Genomic DNA, 18,267 nt, shown 5'->3' with positions numbered 1-18,267 from the left:
AGTGTGTCAGTATTTACAGGGAGTCCCCAGGGAGTGTGTCAGTATTTACAGGGAGTCCCCGGGAGTGTGTCAGTATTTACAGGGAATCACCGGGAGTGTGTCAGTATTTACAGGGGGTCACCGGGAATGTGTTAGTGTTTACAGGCTGTCCCCGGGAGTGTGTCAGTATTTACAGGGGATCCCCGGGAGTGCGTCAGTATTTACAGGGAGTCCCCGGGAGAGTGTCTGTATTTACAGGGGGTCCCCGGGAGAGTGTCAGTATTTACAGGGGGTCCCCGGGAGTGTGTCAGTATTTACAGGGAGTCCCCGGGAGAGTGTCAGTATTTACAGGGGGTCCCCGGGAATGTGTCAGTATGTACAGGGGGTCCCTGGGAGTGTGTCAGTATTTATAGGGGGCCCCGGGAGTGTGTCAGTATTTACAGGGTGGTCCCCGGGAGTGTGTCAGTATTTACAGGGAGTAACCGGGAATGTGTCAGTATTTACTGGGAGTCCCCGGGGAGTGTGTCAGTATTTACAGGGAGTCCCCGGGAGTGTGTCAGTATTTACAGAAAGTCCCCGGGAGTGTGTCAGTATTTACAGGAGATCCCCGGGGAGTGTGTCAGTATTTACAGGGAGTCCCCGGGAGTGTGTCAGTATTTACAGGAGGTCCCCGGGAGTGTATCAGTATTTACAGGGAGTCCCCGGGAGTGTGTCAGTATTTACAGGGAGTCCTCGGGGAGTGTGTCAGTATTTACAGGGAGTCCCCGGGAGTGTGTCAGTATTTACAGGGGGTCCCCGGGAGTGTGTCAGTATTTACAGGGAGTCCCCAGGAGTGTGTCAGTATTTACAGGGAGTCCCCGGGAGTGTGTCAGTATTTACAGGGAGTCCCCGGGAGTGTGTCAGTATTTAAAGGGAGTCCTCGGGGAGTGTGTCAGTATTTACAGGGGGTCCACGGGAGTGTGTCAGTATTTACAGGGAGTCCCCGGGAGTGTGTCAGTATTTACAGGAGATCCCCGGGAGTGTGTCAGTATTTACAGGGAGTCCCCGGGAGTGTGTCAGTATTTACAGGGGGTCCCCGGGAGTGTGTCAGTATTTACAGGGAGTCCCCGGGAGTGTGTCAGTATTTACAGGGAGTCCCCAGGGAGTGTGTCAGTATTTACAGGGAGTCCTCGGGGAGTGTGTCAGTATTTACAGGGAGTCCCCGGGAGTGTGTCAGTATTTACAGGGAGTCCCCGGGAGTGTGTCAGTATTTACAGGGAGTCCCCGGGAGTGTGTCAGTATTTACAGGGATTCCTCGGGGAGTGTGTCAGTATTTACAGGGGGTCCCCGGGAATGTGTCAGTATTTACAGGGAGTCCCCGGGAGTGTGTCAGTATTTACAGGAGATCCCCGGGGAGTGTGTCAGTAATTACAGGGAGTCCCCGGGAGTGTGTCAGTGTTTACATTGGGTCCCCGGGAGTGTGTCAGTATTTACAGGGAGTCCCCGGGAGTGTGTCAGTATTTACAGGGAGTCCCCGGGAGTGTGTCAGTATTTACAGGGAGTCCTCGGGGAGTGTGTCAGTATTTACAGGGGGTCCACGGGAGTGTGTCAGTATTTACAGGGAGTCCCCGGGAGTGTGTCAGTATTTACAGGAGATCCCCGGGGAGTGTGTCAGTATTTACAAGGAGTCCCCGGGAGTGTGTCAGTATTTACAGGAGATCCCCGGGGAGTGTGTCAGTATTTACAGGGAGTCCCCGGGAGTGTGTCAATATTTACAGGAGATCCCCGGGGAGTGTGTCAGTATTTACACGGAGTCCCCGGGAGTGTGTCAGTATTTACAGGAGATCCCCGGGGTGTGTGTCAGTATTTACAGGGAGCCCCCAGGAGTGTGTCAGTATTTACAGGAGATCCCCGGGAGTGTGTCAGTATTTACAGGGAGTCCCCGGGAGTGTGTCAGTATTTACAGGGAGTCCCCAGGGAGTGTGTCAGTATTTACAGGGAGTCCCCGGGAGTGTGTCAGTATTTACAGGAGATCCCCGGGAGTGTGTCAGTATTTACAGGGAATCCCCGGGAGTGTGTCAGTATTTACAGGGGGTCACCGGGAATGTGTTAGTATTTACAGGCTGTCCCCGGGAGTGTGTCAGTATTTACAGGGGATCCCCGGGAGTGCGTCAGTATTTACAGGGAGTCCCCGGGAGAGTGTCTGTATTTACAGGGGGTCCCCGGGAGAGTGTCAGTATTTACAGGGGGTCCCCGGGAGTGTGTCAGTATTTACAGGGAGTCCCCGGGAGAGTGTCAGTATTTACAGGGGGTCCCCGGGAATGTGTCAGTATGTACAGGGGGTCCCCGGGAGTGTGTCAGTATTTATAGGGGGCCCCGGGAGTGTGTCAGTATTTACAGGGTGGTCCCCGGGAGTGTGTCAGTATTTACAGGGAGTACCCGGGAATGTGTCAGTATTTACTGGGAGTCCCCGGGGAGTGTGTCAGTATTTACAGGGAGTCCCCGGGAGTGTGTCAGTATTTACAGAAAGTCCCCGGGAGTGTGTCAGTATTTACAGGAGATCCCCGGGGAGTGTGTCAGTATTTACAGGGAGTCCCCGGGAGTGTGTCAGTATTTACAGGAGGTCCCCGGGAGTGTATCAGTATTTACAGGGAGTCCCCGGGAGTGTGTCAGTATTTACAGGGAGTCCCCGGGAGTGTGTCAGTATTTACAGGAGGTCCCCGGGAGTGTGTCAGTATTTACAGGGAGTCCCCAGGAGTGTGTCAGTATTTACAGGGAGTCCCCGGGAGTGTGTCAGTATTTACAGAAAGTCCCCGGGAGTGTGTCAGTATTTACAGGAGATCCCCGGGGAGTGTGTCAGTATTTACAGGGAGTCCCCGGGAGTGTGTCAGTATTTACAGGAGGTCCCCGGGAGTGTATCAGTATTTACAGGGAGTCCCCGGGAGTGTGTCAATATTTACAGGGAGTCCCCGGGAGTGTGTCAGTATTTACAGGAGGTCCCCGGGAGTGTGTCAGTATTTACAGGGAGTCCCCAGGAGTGTGTCAGTATTTACAGGGAGTCCCCGGGGGTGTGTCAGTATTTAAAGGGAGTCCTCGGGGAGTGTGTCAGTATTTACAGGGGGTCCCCGGGAGTGTGTCAGTATTTACAGGAGATCCCCGGGGAGTGTGTCAGTATTTACAGGGAGTCCCCGGGAGTGTGTCAGTATTTACAGGGGGTCCCCGGGAGTGTGTCAGTATTTACAGGGAGTCCCCGGGAGTGTGTCAGTATTTACAGGGAGTCCCCAGGGAGTGTGTCAGTATTTACAGGGAGTCCTCGGGGAGTGTGTCAGTATTTACAGGGGGTCCCCGGGAGTGTGTCAGTATTTACAGGGAGTCCCCGGGGAGTGTGTCAGTATTTACAGGGAGTCCCCGGGAGTGTGTCAGTATTTACAGGAGATCCCCGGGGAGTGTGTCAGTATTTACAGGGAGTCCCCGGGAGTGTGTCAGTATTTACAGGAGGTCCCCGGGAGTGTATCAGTATTTACAGGGAGTCCCCGGGAGTGTGTCAATATTTACAGGGAGTCCCCGGGAGTGTGTCAGTATTTACAGGAGGTCCCCGGGAGTGTGTCAGTATTTACAGGGAGTCCCCAGGAGTGTGTCAGTATTTACAGGGAGTCCCCGGGGGTGTGTCAGTATTTAAAGGGAGTCCTCGGGGAGTGTGTCAGTATTTACAGGGGGTCCCCGGGAGTGTGTCAGTATTTACAGGAGATCCCCGGGGAGTGTGTCAGTATTTACAGGGAGTCCCCGGGAGTGTGTCAGTATTTACAGGGGGTCCCCGGGAGTGTGTCAGTATTTACAGGGAGTCCCCGGGAGTGTGTCAGTATTTACAGGGAGTCCCCAGGGAGTGTGTCAGTATTTACAGGGAGTCCTCGGGGAGTGTGTCAGTATTTACAGGGGGTCCCCGGGAGTGTGTCAGTATTTACAGGGAGTCCCCGGGAGTGTGTCAGTATTTACAGGGAGTCCCCGGGAGTGTGTCAGTATTTACAGGGAGTCCTCGGGGAGTGTGTCAGTATTTGCAGGGGGTCCCCGGGAGTGTGTCAGTATTTACAGGGAGTCCCCGGGAGTGTGTCAGTATTTACAGGAGATCCCCGGGGAGTGTGTCAGTATTTACAGGGAGTCCCCGGGAGTGTGTCAGTATTTACAGGGGGTCCCCGGGAGTGTGTCAGTATTTACAGGGAGTCCCCGGGAGTGTGTCAGTATTTACAGGAGATCTCCGGGGAGTGTGTCAGTATTTACAGGGAGTCCCCGGGAGTGTGTCAGTGTTTACACTGGGTCCCCGGGAGCGTGTCAGTATTTACAGGGAGTCCCCGGGAGTGTGTCAGTATTTACAGGGAGTCCTCGGGGAGTGTGTCAGTATTTACAGGGGGTCCACGGGAGTGTGTCAGTATTTACAGGGAGTCCCCGGGAGTGTGTCAGTATTTACAGGAGATCCCCGGGGAGTGTGTCAGTATTTACAAGGAGTCCCCGGGAGTGTGTCAGTATTTACAGGAGATCCCCGGGGAGTGTGTCAGTATTTACAGGGAGTCCCCGGGAGTGTGTCAATATTTACAGGAGATCCCCGGGGAGTGTGACAGTATTTACACGGAGTCCCCGGGAGTGTGTCAGTATTTACAGGAGATCCCCGGGAGTGTGTCAGTATTTACAGGGAGTCCCCGGGAGTGTGTCAGTATTTACAGGGAGTCCCCAGGGAGTGTGTCAGTATTTACAGGGAGTCCCCGGGAGTGTGTCAGTATTTACAGGAGATCCCCGGGAGTGTGTCAGAATTTACAGGGAGTCCTCGGGGAGTGTGTCAGTATTTACAGGTGGTCCCCGGGAGTGTGTCAGTATTTACAGGGAGTCCCCGGGAGTGTGTCAGTATTTACAGGAGATCCCCGGGGAGTGTGTCAGTATTTACAGGGAGTCCCCGGGAGTGTGTCAGTGTTTACATTGGGTCCCCGGGAGTGTGTCAGTATTTACAGGGAGTCCCCGGGAGTGTGTCAGTATTTACAGGGAGTCCCCGGGAGTGTGTCAGTATTTACAGGGAGTCCTCGGGGAGTGTGTCAGTATTTACAGGGGGTCCCCGGGAGTGTGTCAGTATTTACAGGGAGTCCCCGGGAGTGTGTCAGTATTTACAGGAGATCCCCGGGGAGTGTGTCAGTATTTACAAGGAGTCCCCGGGAGTGTGTCAGTATTTACAGGAGATCCCCGGGGAGTGTGTCAGTATTTACAGGGAGTCCCCGGGAGTGTGTCAGTATTTACAGGAGATCCCCGGGGAGTGTGTCAGTATTTACACGGAGTCCCCGGGAGTGTGTCAGTATTGACAGGAGATCCCCGGGGTGTGTGTCAGTATTTTCAGGGAGCCCCCAGGAGTGTGTCAGTATTTACAGGAGATCCCCGGGAGTGTGTCAGTATTTACAGGGAGTCCCCGGGAGTGTGTCAGTATTTACAGGGAGTCCCCAGGGAGTGTGTCAGTATTTACAGGGAGTCCCCGGGAGTGTGTCAGTGTTTACATTGGGTCCCCGGGAGTGTGTCAGTATTTACAGGGAGTCCCCGGGAGTGTGTCAGTATTTACAGGGAGTCCCCGGGAGTGTGTCAGTATTTACAGGGAGTCCTCGGGGAGTGTGTCAGTATTTACAGGGGGTCCACGGGAGTGTGTCAGTATTTACAGGGAGTCCCCGGGAGTGTGTCAGTATTTACAGGAGATCCCCGGGGAGTGTGTCAGTATTTACAAGGAGTCCCCGGGAGTGTGTCAGTATTTACAGGAGATCCCCGGGGAGTGTGTCAGTATTTACAGGGAGTCCCCGGGAGTGTGTCAATATTTACAGGAGATCCCCGGGGAGTGTGTCAGTATTTACACGGAGTCCCCGGGAGTGTGTCAGTATTTACAGGAGATCCCCGGGGTGTGTGTCAGTATTTACAGGGAGCCCCCAGGAGTGTGTCAGTATTTACAGGAGATCCCCGGGAGTGTGTCAGTATTTACAGGGAGTCCCCGGGAGTGTGTCACTATTTACAGGGAGTCCCCAGGGAGTGTGTCAGTATTTACAGGGAGTTCCCGGGAGTGTGTCAGTATTTACAGGAGATCCCCGGGAGTGTGTCAGTATTTACAGGGAATCACCGGGAGTGTGTCAGTATTTACAGGGGGTCACCGGGAATGTGTTAGTATTTACAGGCTGTCCCCGGGAGTGTGTCAGTATTTACAGGGGATCCCCGGGAGTGCGTCAGTATTTACAGGGAGTCCCCGGGAGAGTGTCTGTATTTACAGGGGGTCCCCGGGAGAGTGTCAGTATTTACAGGGGGTCCCCGGGAGTGTGTCAGTATTTACAGGGAGTCCCCGGGAGAGTGTCAGTATTTACAGGGGGTCCCCGGGAATGTGTCAGTATGTACAGGGGGTCCCTGGGAGTGTGTCAGTATTTATAGGGGGCCCCGGGAGTGTGTCAGTATTTACAGGGTGGTCCCCGGGAGTGTGTCAGTATTTACAGGGAGTACCCGGGAATGTGTCAGTATTTACTGGGAGTCCCCGGGGAGTGTGTCAGTATTTACAGGGAGTCCCCGGGAGTGTGTCAGTATTTACAGAAAGTCCCCGGGAGTGTGTCAGTATTTACAGGAGATCCCCGGGGAGTGTGTCAGTATTTACAGGGAGTCCCCGGGAGTGTGTCAGTATTTACAGGAGGTCCCCGGGAGTGTATCAGTATTTACAGGGAGTCCCCGGGAGTGTGTCAGTATTTACAGGGAGTCCTCGGGGAGTGTGTCAATATTTACAGGGAGTCCCCGGGAGTGTGTCAGTATTTACAGGGGGTCCCCGGGAGTGTGTCAGTATTTACAGGGAGTCCCCAGGAGTGTGTCAGTATTTACAGGGAGTCCCCGGGAGTGTGTCAGTATTTACAGGGAGTCCCCGGGGGTGTGTCAGTATTTAAAGGGAGTCCTCGGGGAGTGTGTCAGTATTTACAGGGGGTCCCCGGGAGTGTGTCAGTAATAACAGGGAGTCCCCGGGAGTGTGTCAGTATTTACAGGAGATCCCCGGGGAGTGTGTCAGTATTTACAGGGAGTCCCCGGAGTGTGTCAGTATTTACAGGGGGTCCCCGGGAGTGTGTCAGTATTTACAGGGAGTCCCCGGGAGTGTGTCAGTATTTACAGGGAGTCCCCAGGGAGTGTGTCAGTATTTACAGGGAGTCCTCGGGGAGTGTGTCAGTATTTACAGGGGGTCCCCGGGAGTGTGTCAGTATTTACAGGGAGTCCCCGGGAGTGTGTCAGTATTTACAGGGAGTCCCCGGGAGTGTGTCAGTATTTACAGGGAGTCCTCGGGGAGTGTGTCAGTATTTACAGGGGGTCCCCGGGAGTGTGTCAGTATTTACAGGGAGTCCCCGGGAGTGTGTCAGTATTTACAGGAGATCCCCGGGGAGTGTGTCAGTATTTACAGGGAGTCCCCGGGAGTGTGTCAGTATTTACAGGGGGTCCCCGGGAGTGTGTCAGTATTTACAGGGAGTCCCCGGGAGTGTGTCAGTATTTACAGGAGATCTCCGGGGAGTGTGTCAGTATTTACAGGGAGTCCCCGGGAGTGTGTCAGTGTTTACATTGGGTCCCCGGGAGCGTGTCAGTATTTACAGGGAGTCCCCGGGAGTGTGTCAGTATTTACAGGGAGTCCCCGGGAGTGTGTCAGTATTTACAGGGAGTCCTCGGGGAGTGTGTCAGTATTTACAGGGGGTCCACGGGAGTGTGTCAGTATTTACAGGGGGTCACCGGGAATGTGTTAGTATTTACAGGCTGTCCCCGGGAGTGTGTCAGTATTTACAGGGGATCCCCGGGAGTGCGTCAGTATTTACAGGGAGTCCCCGGGAGAGTGTCTGTATTTACAGGGGGTCCCCGGGAGAGTGTCAGTATTTACAGGGGGTCCCCGGGAGTGTGTCAGTATTTACAGGGAGTCCCCGGGAGAGTGTCAGTATTTACAGGGGGTCCCCGGGAATGTGTCAGTATGTACAGGGGGTCCCTGGGAGTGTGTCAGTATTTATAGGGGGCCCCGGGAGTGTGTCAGTATTTACAGGGTGGTCCCCGGGAGTGTGTCAGTATTTACAGGGAGTACCCGGGAATGTGTCAGTATTTACTGGGAGTCCCCGGGGAGTGTGTCAGTATTTACAGGGAGTCCCCGGGAGTGTGTCAGTATTTACAGAAAGTCCCCGGGAGTGTGTCAGTATTTACAGGAGATCCCCGGGGAGTGTGTCAGTATTTACAGGGAGTCCCCGGGAGTGTGTCAGTATTTACAGGAGGTCCCCGGGAGTGTATCAGTATTTACAGGGAGTCCCCGGGAGTGTGTCAGTATTTACAGGGAGTCCTCGGGGAGTGTGTCAATATTTACAGGGAGTCCCCGGGAGTGTGTCAGTATTTACAGGGGGTCCCCGGGAGTGTGTCAGTATTTACAGGGAGTCCCCAGGAGTGTGTCAGTATTTACAGGGAGTCCCCGGGAGTGTGTCAGTATTTACAGGGAGTCCCCGGGGGTGTGTCAGTATTTAAAGGGAGTCCTCGGGGAGTGTGTCAGTATTTACAGGGGGTCCCCGGGAGTGTGTCAGTAATAACAGGGAGTCCCCGGGAGTGTGTCAGTATTTACAGGAGATCCCCGGGGAGTGTGTCAGTATTTACAGGGAGTCCCCGGAGTGTGTCAGTATTTACAGGGGGTCCCCGGGAGTGTGTCAGTATTTACAGGGAGTCCCCGGGAGTGTGTCAGTATTTACAGGGAGTCCCCAGGGAGTGTGTCAGTATTTACAGGGAGTCCTCGGGGAGTGTGTCAGTATTTACAGGGGGTCCCCGGGAGTGTGTCAGTATTTACAGGGAGTCCCCGGGAGTGTGTCAGTATTTACAGGGAGTCCCCGGGAGTGTGTCAGTATTTACAGGGAGTCCTCGGGGAGTGTGTCAGTATTTACAGGGGGTCCCCGGGAGTGTGTCAGTATTTACAGGGAGTCCCCGGGAGTGTGTCAGTATTTACAGGAGATCCCCGGGGAGTGTGTCAGTATTTACAGGGAGTCCCCGGGAGTGTGTCAGTATTTACAGGGGGTCCCCGGGAGTGTGTCAGTATTTACAGGGAGTCCCCGGGAGTGTGTCAGTATTTACAGGAGATCTCCGGGGAGTGTGTCAGTATTTACAGGGAGTCCCCGGGAGTGTGTCAGTGTTTACATTGGGTCCCCGGGAGCGTGTCAGTATTTACAGGGAGTCCCCGGGAGTGTGTCAGTATTTACAGGGAGTCCCCGGGAGTGTGTCAGTATTTACAGGGAGTCCTCGGGGAGTGTGTCAGTATTTACAGGGGGTCCACGGGAGTGTGTCAGTATTTACAGGGAGTCCCCGGGAGTGTGTCAGTATTTACAGGAGATCCCCGGGGAGTGTGTCAGTATTTACAAGGAGTCCCCGGGAGTGTGTCAGTATTTACAGGAGATCCCCGGGGAGTGTGTCAGTATTTACAGGGAGTCCCCGGGAGTGTGTCAATATTTACAGGAGATCCCCGGGGAGTGTGTCAGTATTTACACGGAGTCCCCGGGAGTGTGTCAGTATTTACAGGAGATCCCCGGGAGTGTGTCAGTATTTACAGGGAGTCCCCGGGAGTGTGTCAGTATTTACAGGGAGTCCCCAGGGAGTGTGTCAGTATTTACAGGGAGTCCCCGGGAGTGTGTCAGTATTTACAGGAAATCCCCGGGAGTGTGTCAGTATTTACAGGGAGTCCTCGGGGAGTGTGTCAGTATTTACAGGGGGTCCCCGGGAGTGTGTCAGTATTTACAGGGAGTCCCCGGGAGTGTGTCAGTATTTACAGGAGATCCCCGGGGAGTGTGTCAGTATTTACAGGGAGTCCCCGGGAGTGTGTCAGTGTTTACATTGGGTCCCCGGGAGTGTGTCAGTATTTACAGGGAGTCCCCGGGAGTGTGTCAGTATTTACAGGGAGTCCCCGGGAGTGTGTCAGTATTTACAGGGAGTCCTCGGCGAGTGTGTCAGTATTTACAGGGGGTCCCCGGGAGTGTGTCAGTATTTACAGGGAGTCCCCGGGAGTGTGTCAGTATTTACAGGAGATCCCCGGGGAGTGTGTCAGTATTTACAAGGAGTCCCCGGGAGTGTGTCAGTATTTACAGGAGATCCCCGGGGAGTGTGTCAGTATTTACAGGGAGTCCCCGGGAGTGTGTCAGTATTTACAGGAGATCCCCGGGGAGTGTGTCAGTATTTACACGGAGTCTCCGGGAGTGTGTCAGTATTGACAGGAGATCCCCGGGGTGTGTGTCAGTATTTACAGGCTGTCCCCGGGAGTGTGTCAGTATTTACAGGGGATCCCCGGGAGTGCGTCAGTATTTACAGGGAGTCCCCGGGAGAGTGTCTGTATTTACAGGGGGTCCCCGGGAGAGTGTCAGTATTTACAGGGGGTCCCCGGGAGTGTGTCAGTATTTACAGGGAGTCCCCGGGAGAGTGTCAGTATTTACAGGGGGTCCCCGGGAATGTGTCAGTATGTACAGGGGGTCCCCGGGAGTGTGTCAGTATTTATAGGGGGCCCCGGGAGTGTGTCAGTATTTACAGGGTGGTCCCCGGGAGTGTGTCAGTATTTACAGGGAGTACCCGGGAATGTGTCAGTATTTACTGGGAGTCCCCGGGGAGTGTGTCAGTATTTACAGGGAGTCCCCGGGAGTGTGTCAGTATTTACAGAAAGTCCCCGGGAGTGTGTCAGTATTTACAGGAGATCCCCGGGGAGTGTGTCAGTATTTACAGGGAGTCCCCGGGAGTGTGTCAGTATTTACAGGAGGTCCCCGGGAGTGTATCAGTATTTACAGGGAGTCCCCGGGAGTGTGTCAGTATTTACAGGGAGTCCCCGGGAGTGTGTCAGTATTTACAGGAGGTCCCCGGGAGTGTGTCAGTATTTACAGGGAGTCCCCAGGAGTGTGTCAGTATTTACAGGGAGTCCCCGGGAGTGTGTCAGTATTTACAGAAAGTCCCCGGGAGTGTGTCAGTATTTACAGGAGATCCCCGGGGAGTGTGTCAGTATTTACAGGGAGTCCCCGGGAGTGTGTCAGTATTTACAGGAGGTCCCCGGGAGTGTATCAGTATTTACAGGGAGTCCCCGGGAGTGTGTCAATATTTACAGGGAGTCCCCGGGAGTGTGTCAGTATTTACAGGAGGTCCCCGGGAGTGTGTCAGTATTTACAGGGAGTCCCCAGGAGTGTGTCAGTATTTACAGGGAGTCCCCGGGGGTGTGTCAGTATTTAAAGGGAGTCCTCGGGGAGTGTGTCAGTATTTACAGGGGGTCCCCGGGAGTGTGTCAGTATTTACAGGAGATCCCCGGGGAGTGTGTCAGTATTTACAGGGAGTCCCCGGGAGTGTGTCAGTATTTACAGGGGGTCCCCGGGAGTGTGTCAGTATTTACAGGGAGTCCCCGGGAGTGTGTCAGTATTTACAGGGAGTCCCCAGGGAGTGTGTCAGTATTTACAGGGAGTCCTCGGGGAGTGTGTCAGTATTTACAGGGGGTCCCCGGGAGTGTGTCAGTATTTACAGGGAGTCCCCGGGGAGTGTGTCAGTATTTACAGGGAGTCCCCGGGAGTGTGTCAGTATTTACAGGAGATCCCCGGGGAGTGTGTCAGTATTTACAGGGAGTCCCCGGGAGTGTGTCAGTATTTACAGGAGGTCCCCGGGAGTGTATCAGTATTTACAGGGAGTCCCCGGGAGTGTGTCAATATTTACAGGGAGTCCCCGGGAGTGTGTCAGTATTTACAGGAGGTCCCCGGGAGTGTGTCAGTATTTACAGGGAGTCCCCAGGAGTGTGTCAGTATTTACAGGGAGTCCCCGGGGGTGTGTCAGTATTTAAAGGGAGTCCTCGGGGAGTGTGTCAGTATTTACAGGGGGTCCCCGGGAGTGTGTCAGTATTTACAGGAGATCCCCGGGGAGTGTGTCAGTATTTACAGGGAGTCCCCGGGAGTGTGTCAGTATTTACAGGGGGTCCCCGGGAGTGTGTCAGTATTTACAGGGAGTCCCCGGGAGTGTGTCAGTATTTACAGGGAGTCCCCAGGGAGTGTGTCAGTATTTACAGGGAGTCCTCGGGGAGTGTGTCAGTATTTACAGGGGGTCCCCGGGAGTGTGTCAGTATTTACAGGGAGTCCCCGGGAGTGTGTCAGTATTTACAGGGAGTCCCCGGGAGTGTGTCAGTATTTACAGGGAGTCCTCGGGGAGTGTGTCAGTATTTGCAGGGGGTCCCCGGGAGTGTGTCAGTATTTACAGGGAGTCCCCGGGAGTGTGTCAGTATTTACAGGAGATCCCCGGGGAGTGTGTCAGTATTTACAGGGAGTCCCCGGGAGTGTGTCAGTATTTACAGGGGGTCCCCGGGAGTGTGTCAGTATTTACAGGGAGTCCCCGGGAGTGTGTCAGTATTTACAGGAGATCTCCGGGGAGTGTGTCAGTATTTACAGGGAGTCCCCGGGAGTGTGTCAGTGTTTACACTGGGTCCCCGGGAGCGTGTCAGTATTTACAGGGAGTCCCCGGGAGTGTGTCAGTATTTACAGGGAGTCCTCGGGGAGTGTGTCAGTATTTACAGGGGGTCCACGGGAGTGTGTCAGTATTTACAGGGAGTCCCCGGGAGTGTGTCAGTATTTACAGGAGATCCCCGGGGAGTGTGTCAGTATTTACAAGGAGTCCCCGGGAGTGTGTCAGTATTTACAGGAGATCCCCGGGGAGTGTGTCAGTATTTACAGGGAGTCCCCGGGAGTGTGTCAATATTTACAGGAGATCCCCGGGGAGTGTGACAGTATTTACACGGAGTCCCCGGGAGTGTGTCAGTATTTACAGGAGATCCCCGGGAGTGTGTCAGTATTTACAGGGAGTCCCCGGGAGTGTGTCAGTATTTACAGGGAGTCCCCAGGGAGTGTGTCAGTATTTACAGGGAGTCCCCGGGAGTGTGTCAGTATTTACAGGAGATCCCCGGGAGTGTGTCAGAATTTACAGGGAGTCCTCGGGGAGTGTGTCAGTATTTACAGGTGGTCCCCGGGAGTGTGTCAGTATTTACAGGGAGTCCCCGGGAGTGTGTCAGTATTTACAGGAGATCCCCGGGGAGTGTGTCAGTATTTACAGGGAGTCCCCGGGAGTGTGTCAGTGTTTACATTGGGTCCCCGGGAGTGTGTCAGTATTTACAGGGAGTCCCCGGGAGTGTGTCAGTATTTACAGGGAGTCCCCGGGAGTGTGTCAGTATTTACAGGGAGTCCTCGGGGAGTGTGTCAGTATTTACAGGGGGTCCCCGGGAGTGTGTCAGTATTTACAGGGAGTCCCCGGGAGTGTGTCAGTATTTACAGGAGATCCCCGGGGAGTGTGTCAGTATTTACAAGGAGTCCCCGGGAGTGTGTCAGTATTTACAGGAGATCCCCGGGGAGTGTGTCAGTATTTACAGGGAGTCCCCGGGAGTGTGTCAGTATTTACAGGAGATCCCCGGGGAGTGTGTCAGTATTTACACGGAGTCCCCGGGAGTGTGTCAGTATTGACAGGAGATCCCCGGGGTGTGTGTCAGTATTTTCAGGGAGCCCCCAGGAGTGTGTCAGTATTTACAGGAGATCCCCGGGAGTGTGTCAGTATTTACAGGGAGTCCCCGGGAGTGTGTCAGTATTTACAGGGAGTCCCCAGGGAGTGTGTCAGTATTTACAGGGAGTCCCCGGGAGTGTGTCAGTGTTTACATTGGGTCCCCGGGAGTGTGTCAGTATTTACAGGGAGTCCCCGGGAGTGTGTCAGTATTTACAGGGAGTCCCCGGGAGTGTGTCAGTATTTACAGGGAGTCCTCGGGGAGTGTGTCAGTATTTACAGGGGGTCCACGGGAGTGTGTCAGTATTTACAGGGAGTCCCCGGGAGTGTGTCAGTATTTACAGGAGATCCCCGGGGAGTGTGTCAGTATTTACAAGGAGTCCCCGGGAGTGTGTCAGTATTTACAGGAGATCCCCGGGGAGTGTGTCAGTATTTACAGGGAGTCCCCGGGAGTGTGTCAATATTTACAGGAGATCCCCGGGGAGTGTGTCAGTATTTACACGGAGTCCCCGGGAGTGTGTCAGTATTTACAGGAGATCCCCGGGGTGTGTGTCAGTATTTACAGGGAGCCCCCAGGAGTGTGTCAGTATTTACAGGAGATCCCCGGGAGTGTGTCAGTATTTACAGGGAGTCCCCGGGAGTGTGTCACTATTTACAGGGAGTCCCCAGGGAGTGTGTCAGTATTTACAGGGAGTTCCCGGGAGTGTGTCAGTATTTACAGGAGATCCCCGGGAGTGTGTCAGTATTTACAGGGAATCACCGGGAGTGTGTCAGTATTTACAGGGGGTCACCGGGAATGTGTTAGTATTTACAGGCTGTCCCCGGGAGTGTGTCAGTATTTACAGGGGATCCCCGGGAGTGCGTCAGTATTTACAGGGAGTCCCCGGGAGAGTGTCTGTATTTACAGGGGGTCCCCGGGAGAGTGTCAGTATTTACAGGGGGTCCCCGGGAGTGTGTCAGTATTTACAGGGAGTCCCCGGGAGAGTGTCAGTATTTACAGGGGGTCCCCGGGAATGTGTCAGTATGTACAGGGGGTCCCTGGGAGTGTGTCAGTATTTATAGGGGGCCCCGGGAGTGTGTCAGTATTTACAGGGTGGTCCCCGGGAGTGTGTCAGTATTTACAGGGAGTACCCGGGAATGTGTCAGTATTTACTGGGAGTCCCCGGGGAGTGTGTCAGTATTTACAGGGAGTCCCCGGGAGTGTGTCAGTATTTACAGAAAGTCCCCGGGAGTGTGTCAGTATTTACAGGAGATCCCCGGGGAGTGTGTCAGTATTTACAGGGAGTCCCCGGGAGTGTGTCAGTATTTACAGGAGGTCCCCGGGAGTGTATCAGTATTTACAGGGAGTCCCCGGGAGTGTGTCAGTATTTACAGGGAGTCCTCGGGGAGTGTGTCAATATTTACAGGGAGTCCCCGGGAGTGTGTCAGTATTTACAGGGGGTCCCCGGGAGTGTGTCAGTATTTACAGGGAGTCCCCAGGAGTGTGTCAGTATTTACAGGGAGTCCCCGGGAGTGTGTCAGTATTTACAGGGAGTCCCCGGGGGTGTGTCAGTATTTAAAGGGAGTCCTCGGGGAGTGTGTCAGTATTTACAGGGGGTCCCCGGGAGTGTGTCAGTAATAACAGGGAGTCCCCGGGAGTGTGTCAGTATTTACAGGAGATCCCCGGGGAGTGTGTCAGTATTTACAGGGAGTCCCCGGAGTGTGTCAGTATTTACAGGGGGTCCCCGGGAGTGTGTCAGTATTTACAGGGAGTCCCCGGGAGTGTGTCAGTATTTACAGGGAGTCCCCAGGGAGTGTGTCAGTATTTACAGGGAGTCCTCGGGGAGTGTGTCAGTATTTACAGGGGGTCCCCGGGAGTGTGTCAGTATTTACAGGGAGTCCCCGGGAGTGTGTCAGTATTTACAGGGAGTCCCCGGGAGTGTGTCAGTATTTACAGGGAGTCCTCGGGGAGTGTGTCAGTATTTACAGGGGGTCCCCGGGAGTGTGTCAGTATTTACAGGGAGTCCCCGGGAGTGTGTCAGTATTTACAGGAGATCCCCGGGGAGTGTGTCAGTATTTACAGGGAGTCCCCGGGAGTGTGTCAGTATTTACAGGGGGTCCCCGGGAGTGTGTCAGTATTTACAGGGAGTCCCCGGGAGTGTGTCAGTATTTACAGGAGATCTCCGGGGAGTGTGTCAGTATTTACAGGGAGTCCCCGGGAGTGTGTCAGTGTTTACATTGGGTCCCCGGGAGCGTGTCAGTATTTACAGGGAGTCCCCGGGAGTGTGTCAGTATTTACAGGGAGTCGCCGGGAGTGTGTCAGTATTTACAGGGAGTCCTCGGGGAGTGTGTCAGTATTTACAGGGGGTCCACGGGAGTGTGTCAGTATTTACAGGGGGTCACCGGGAATGTGTTAGTATTTACAGGCTGTCCCCGGGAGTGTGTCAGTATTTACAGGGGATCCCCGGGAGTGCGTCAGTATTTACAGGGAGTCCCCGGGAGAGTGTCTGTATTTACAGGGGGTCCCCGGGAGAGTGTCAGTATTTACAGGGGGTCCCCGGGAGTGTGTCAGTATTTACAGGGAGTCCCCGGGAGAGTGTCAGTATTTACAGGGGGTCCCCGGGAATGTGTCAGTATGTACAGGGGGTCCCTGGGAGTGTGTCAGTATTTATAGGGGGCCCCGGGAGTGTGTCAGTATTTACAGGGTGGTCCCCGGGAGTGTGTCAGTATTTACAGGGAGTACCCGGGAATGTGTCAGTATTTACTGGGAGTCCCCGGGGAGTGTGTCAGTATTTACAGGGAGTCCCCGGGAGTGTGTCAGTATTTACAGAAAGTCCCCGGGAGTGTGTCAGTATTTACAGGAGATCCCCGGGGAGTGTGTCAGTATTTACAGGGAGTCCCCGGGAGTGTGTCAGTATTTACAGGAGGTCCCCGGGAGTGTATCAGTATTTACAGGGAGTCCCCGGGAGTGTGTCAGTATTTACAGGGAGTCCTCGGGGAGTGTGTCAATATTTACAGGGAGTCCCCGGGAGTGTGTCAGTATTTACAGGGGGTCCCCGGGAGTGTGTCAGTATTTACAGGGAGTCCCCAGGAGTGTGTCAGTATTTACAGGGAGTCCCCGGGAGTGTGTCAGTATTTACAGGGAGTCCCCGGGGGTGTGTCAGTATTTAAAGGGAGTCCTCGGGGAGTGTGTCAGTATTTACAGGGGGTCCCCGGGAGTGTGTCAGTAATAACAGGGAGTCCCCGGGAGTGTGTCAGTATTTACAGGAGATCCCCGGGGAGTGTGTCAGTATTTACAGGGAGTCCCCGGAGTGTGTCAGTATTTACAGGGGGTCCCCGGGAGTGTGTCAGTATTTACAGGGAGTCCCCGGGAGTGTGTCAGTATTTACAGGGAGTCCCCAGGGAGTGTGTCAGTATTTACAGGGAGTCCTCGGGGAGTGTGTCAGTATTTACAGGGGGTCCCCGGGAGTGTGTCAGTATTTACAGGGAGTCCCCGGGAGTGTGTCAGTATTTACAGGGAGTCCCCGGGAGTGTGTCAGTATTTACAGGGAGTCCTCGGGGAGTGTGTCAGTATTTACAGGGGGTCCCCGGGAGTGTGTCAGTATTTACAGGGAGTCCCCGGGAGTGTGTCAGTATTTACAGGAGATCCCCGGGGAGTGTGTCAGTATTTACAGGGAGTCCCCGGGAGTGTGTCAGTATTTACAGGGGGTCCCCGGGAGTGTGTCAGTATTTACAGGGAGTCCCCGGGAGTGTGTCAGTATTTACAGGAGATCTCCGGGGAGTGTGTCAGTATTTACAGGGAGTCCCCGGGAGTGTGTCAGTGTTTACATTGGGTCCCCGGGAGCGTGTCAGTATTTACAGGGAGTCCCCGGGAGTGTGTCAGTATTTACAGGGAGTCCCCGGGAGTGTGTCAGTATTTACAGGGAGTCCTCGGGGAGTGTGTCAGTATTTACAGGGGGTCCACGGGAGTGTGTCAGTATTTACAGGGAGTCCCCGGGAGTGTGTCAGTATTTACAGGAGATCCCCGGGGAGTGTGTCAGTATTTACAAGGAGTCCCCGGGAGTGTGTCAGTATTTACAGGAGATCCCCGGGGAGTGTGTCAGTATTTACAGGGAGTCCCCGGGAGTGTGTCAATATTTACAGGAGATCCCCGGGGAGTGTGTCAGTATTTACACGGAGTCCCCGGGAGTGTGTCAGTATTTACAGGAGATCCCCGGGAGTGTGTCAGTATTTACAGGGAGTCCCCGGGAGTGTGTCAGTATTTACAGGGAGTCCCCAGGGAGTGTGTCAGTATTTACAGGGAGTCCCCGGGAGTGTGTCAGTATTTACAGGAAATCCCCGGGAGTGTGTCAGTATTTACAGGGAGTCCTCGGGGAGTGTGTCAGTATTTACAGGGGGTCCCCGGGAGTGTGTCAGTATTTACAGGGAGTCCCCGGGAGTGTGTCAGTATTTACAGGAGATCCCCGGGGAGTGTGTCAGTATTTACAGGGAGTCCCCGGTAGTGTGTCAGTGTTTACATTGGGTCCCCGGGAGTGTGTCAGTATTTACAGGGAGTCCCCGGGAGTGTGTCAGTATTTACAGGGAGTCCCCGGGAGTGTGTCAGTATTTACAGGGAGTCCTCGGCGAGTGTGTCAGTATTTACAGGGGGTCCCCGGGAGTGTGTCAGTATTTACAGGGAGTCCCCGGGAGTGTGTCAGTATTTACAGGAGATCCCCGGGGAGTGTGTCAGTATTTACAAGGAGTCCCCGGGAGTGTGTCAGTATTTACAGGAGATCCCCGGGGAGTGTGTCAGTATTTACA

This window comes from Pristiophorus japonicus, chromosome 19 (genome assembly GCF_044704955.1).
Source record: "Pristiophorus japonicus isolate sPriJap1 chromosome 19, sPriJap1.hap1, whole genome shotgun sequence".
NCBI classification, from domain to species: domain Eukaryota; kingdom Metazoa; phylum Chordata; class Chondrichthyes; family Pristiophoridae; genus Pristiophorus; species Pristiophorus japonicus.
This window is presented reverse-complemented; position numbering follows the sequence as displayed.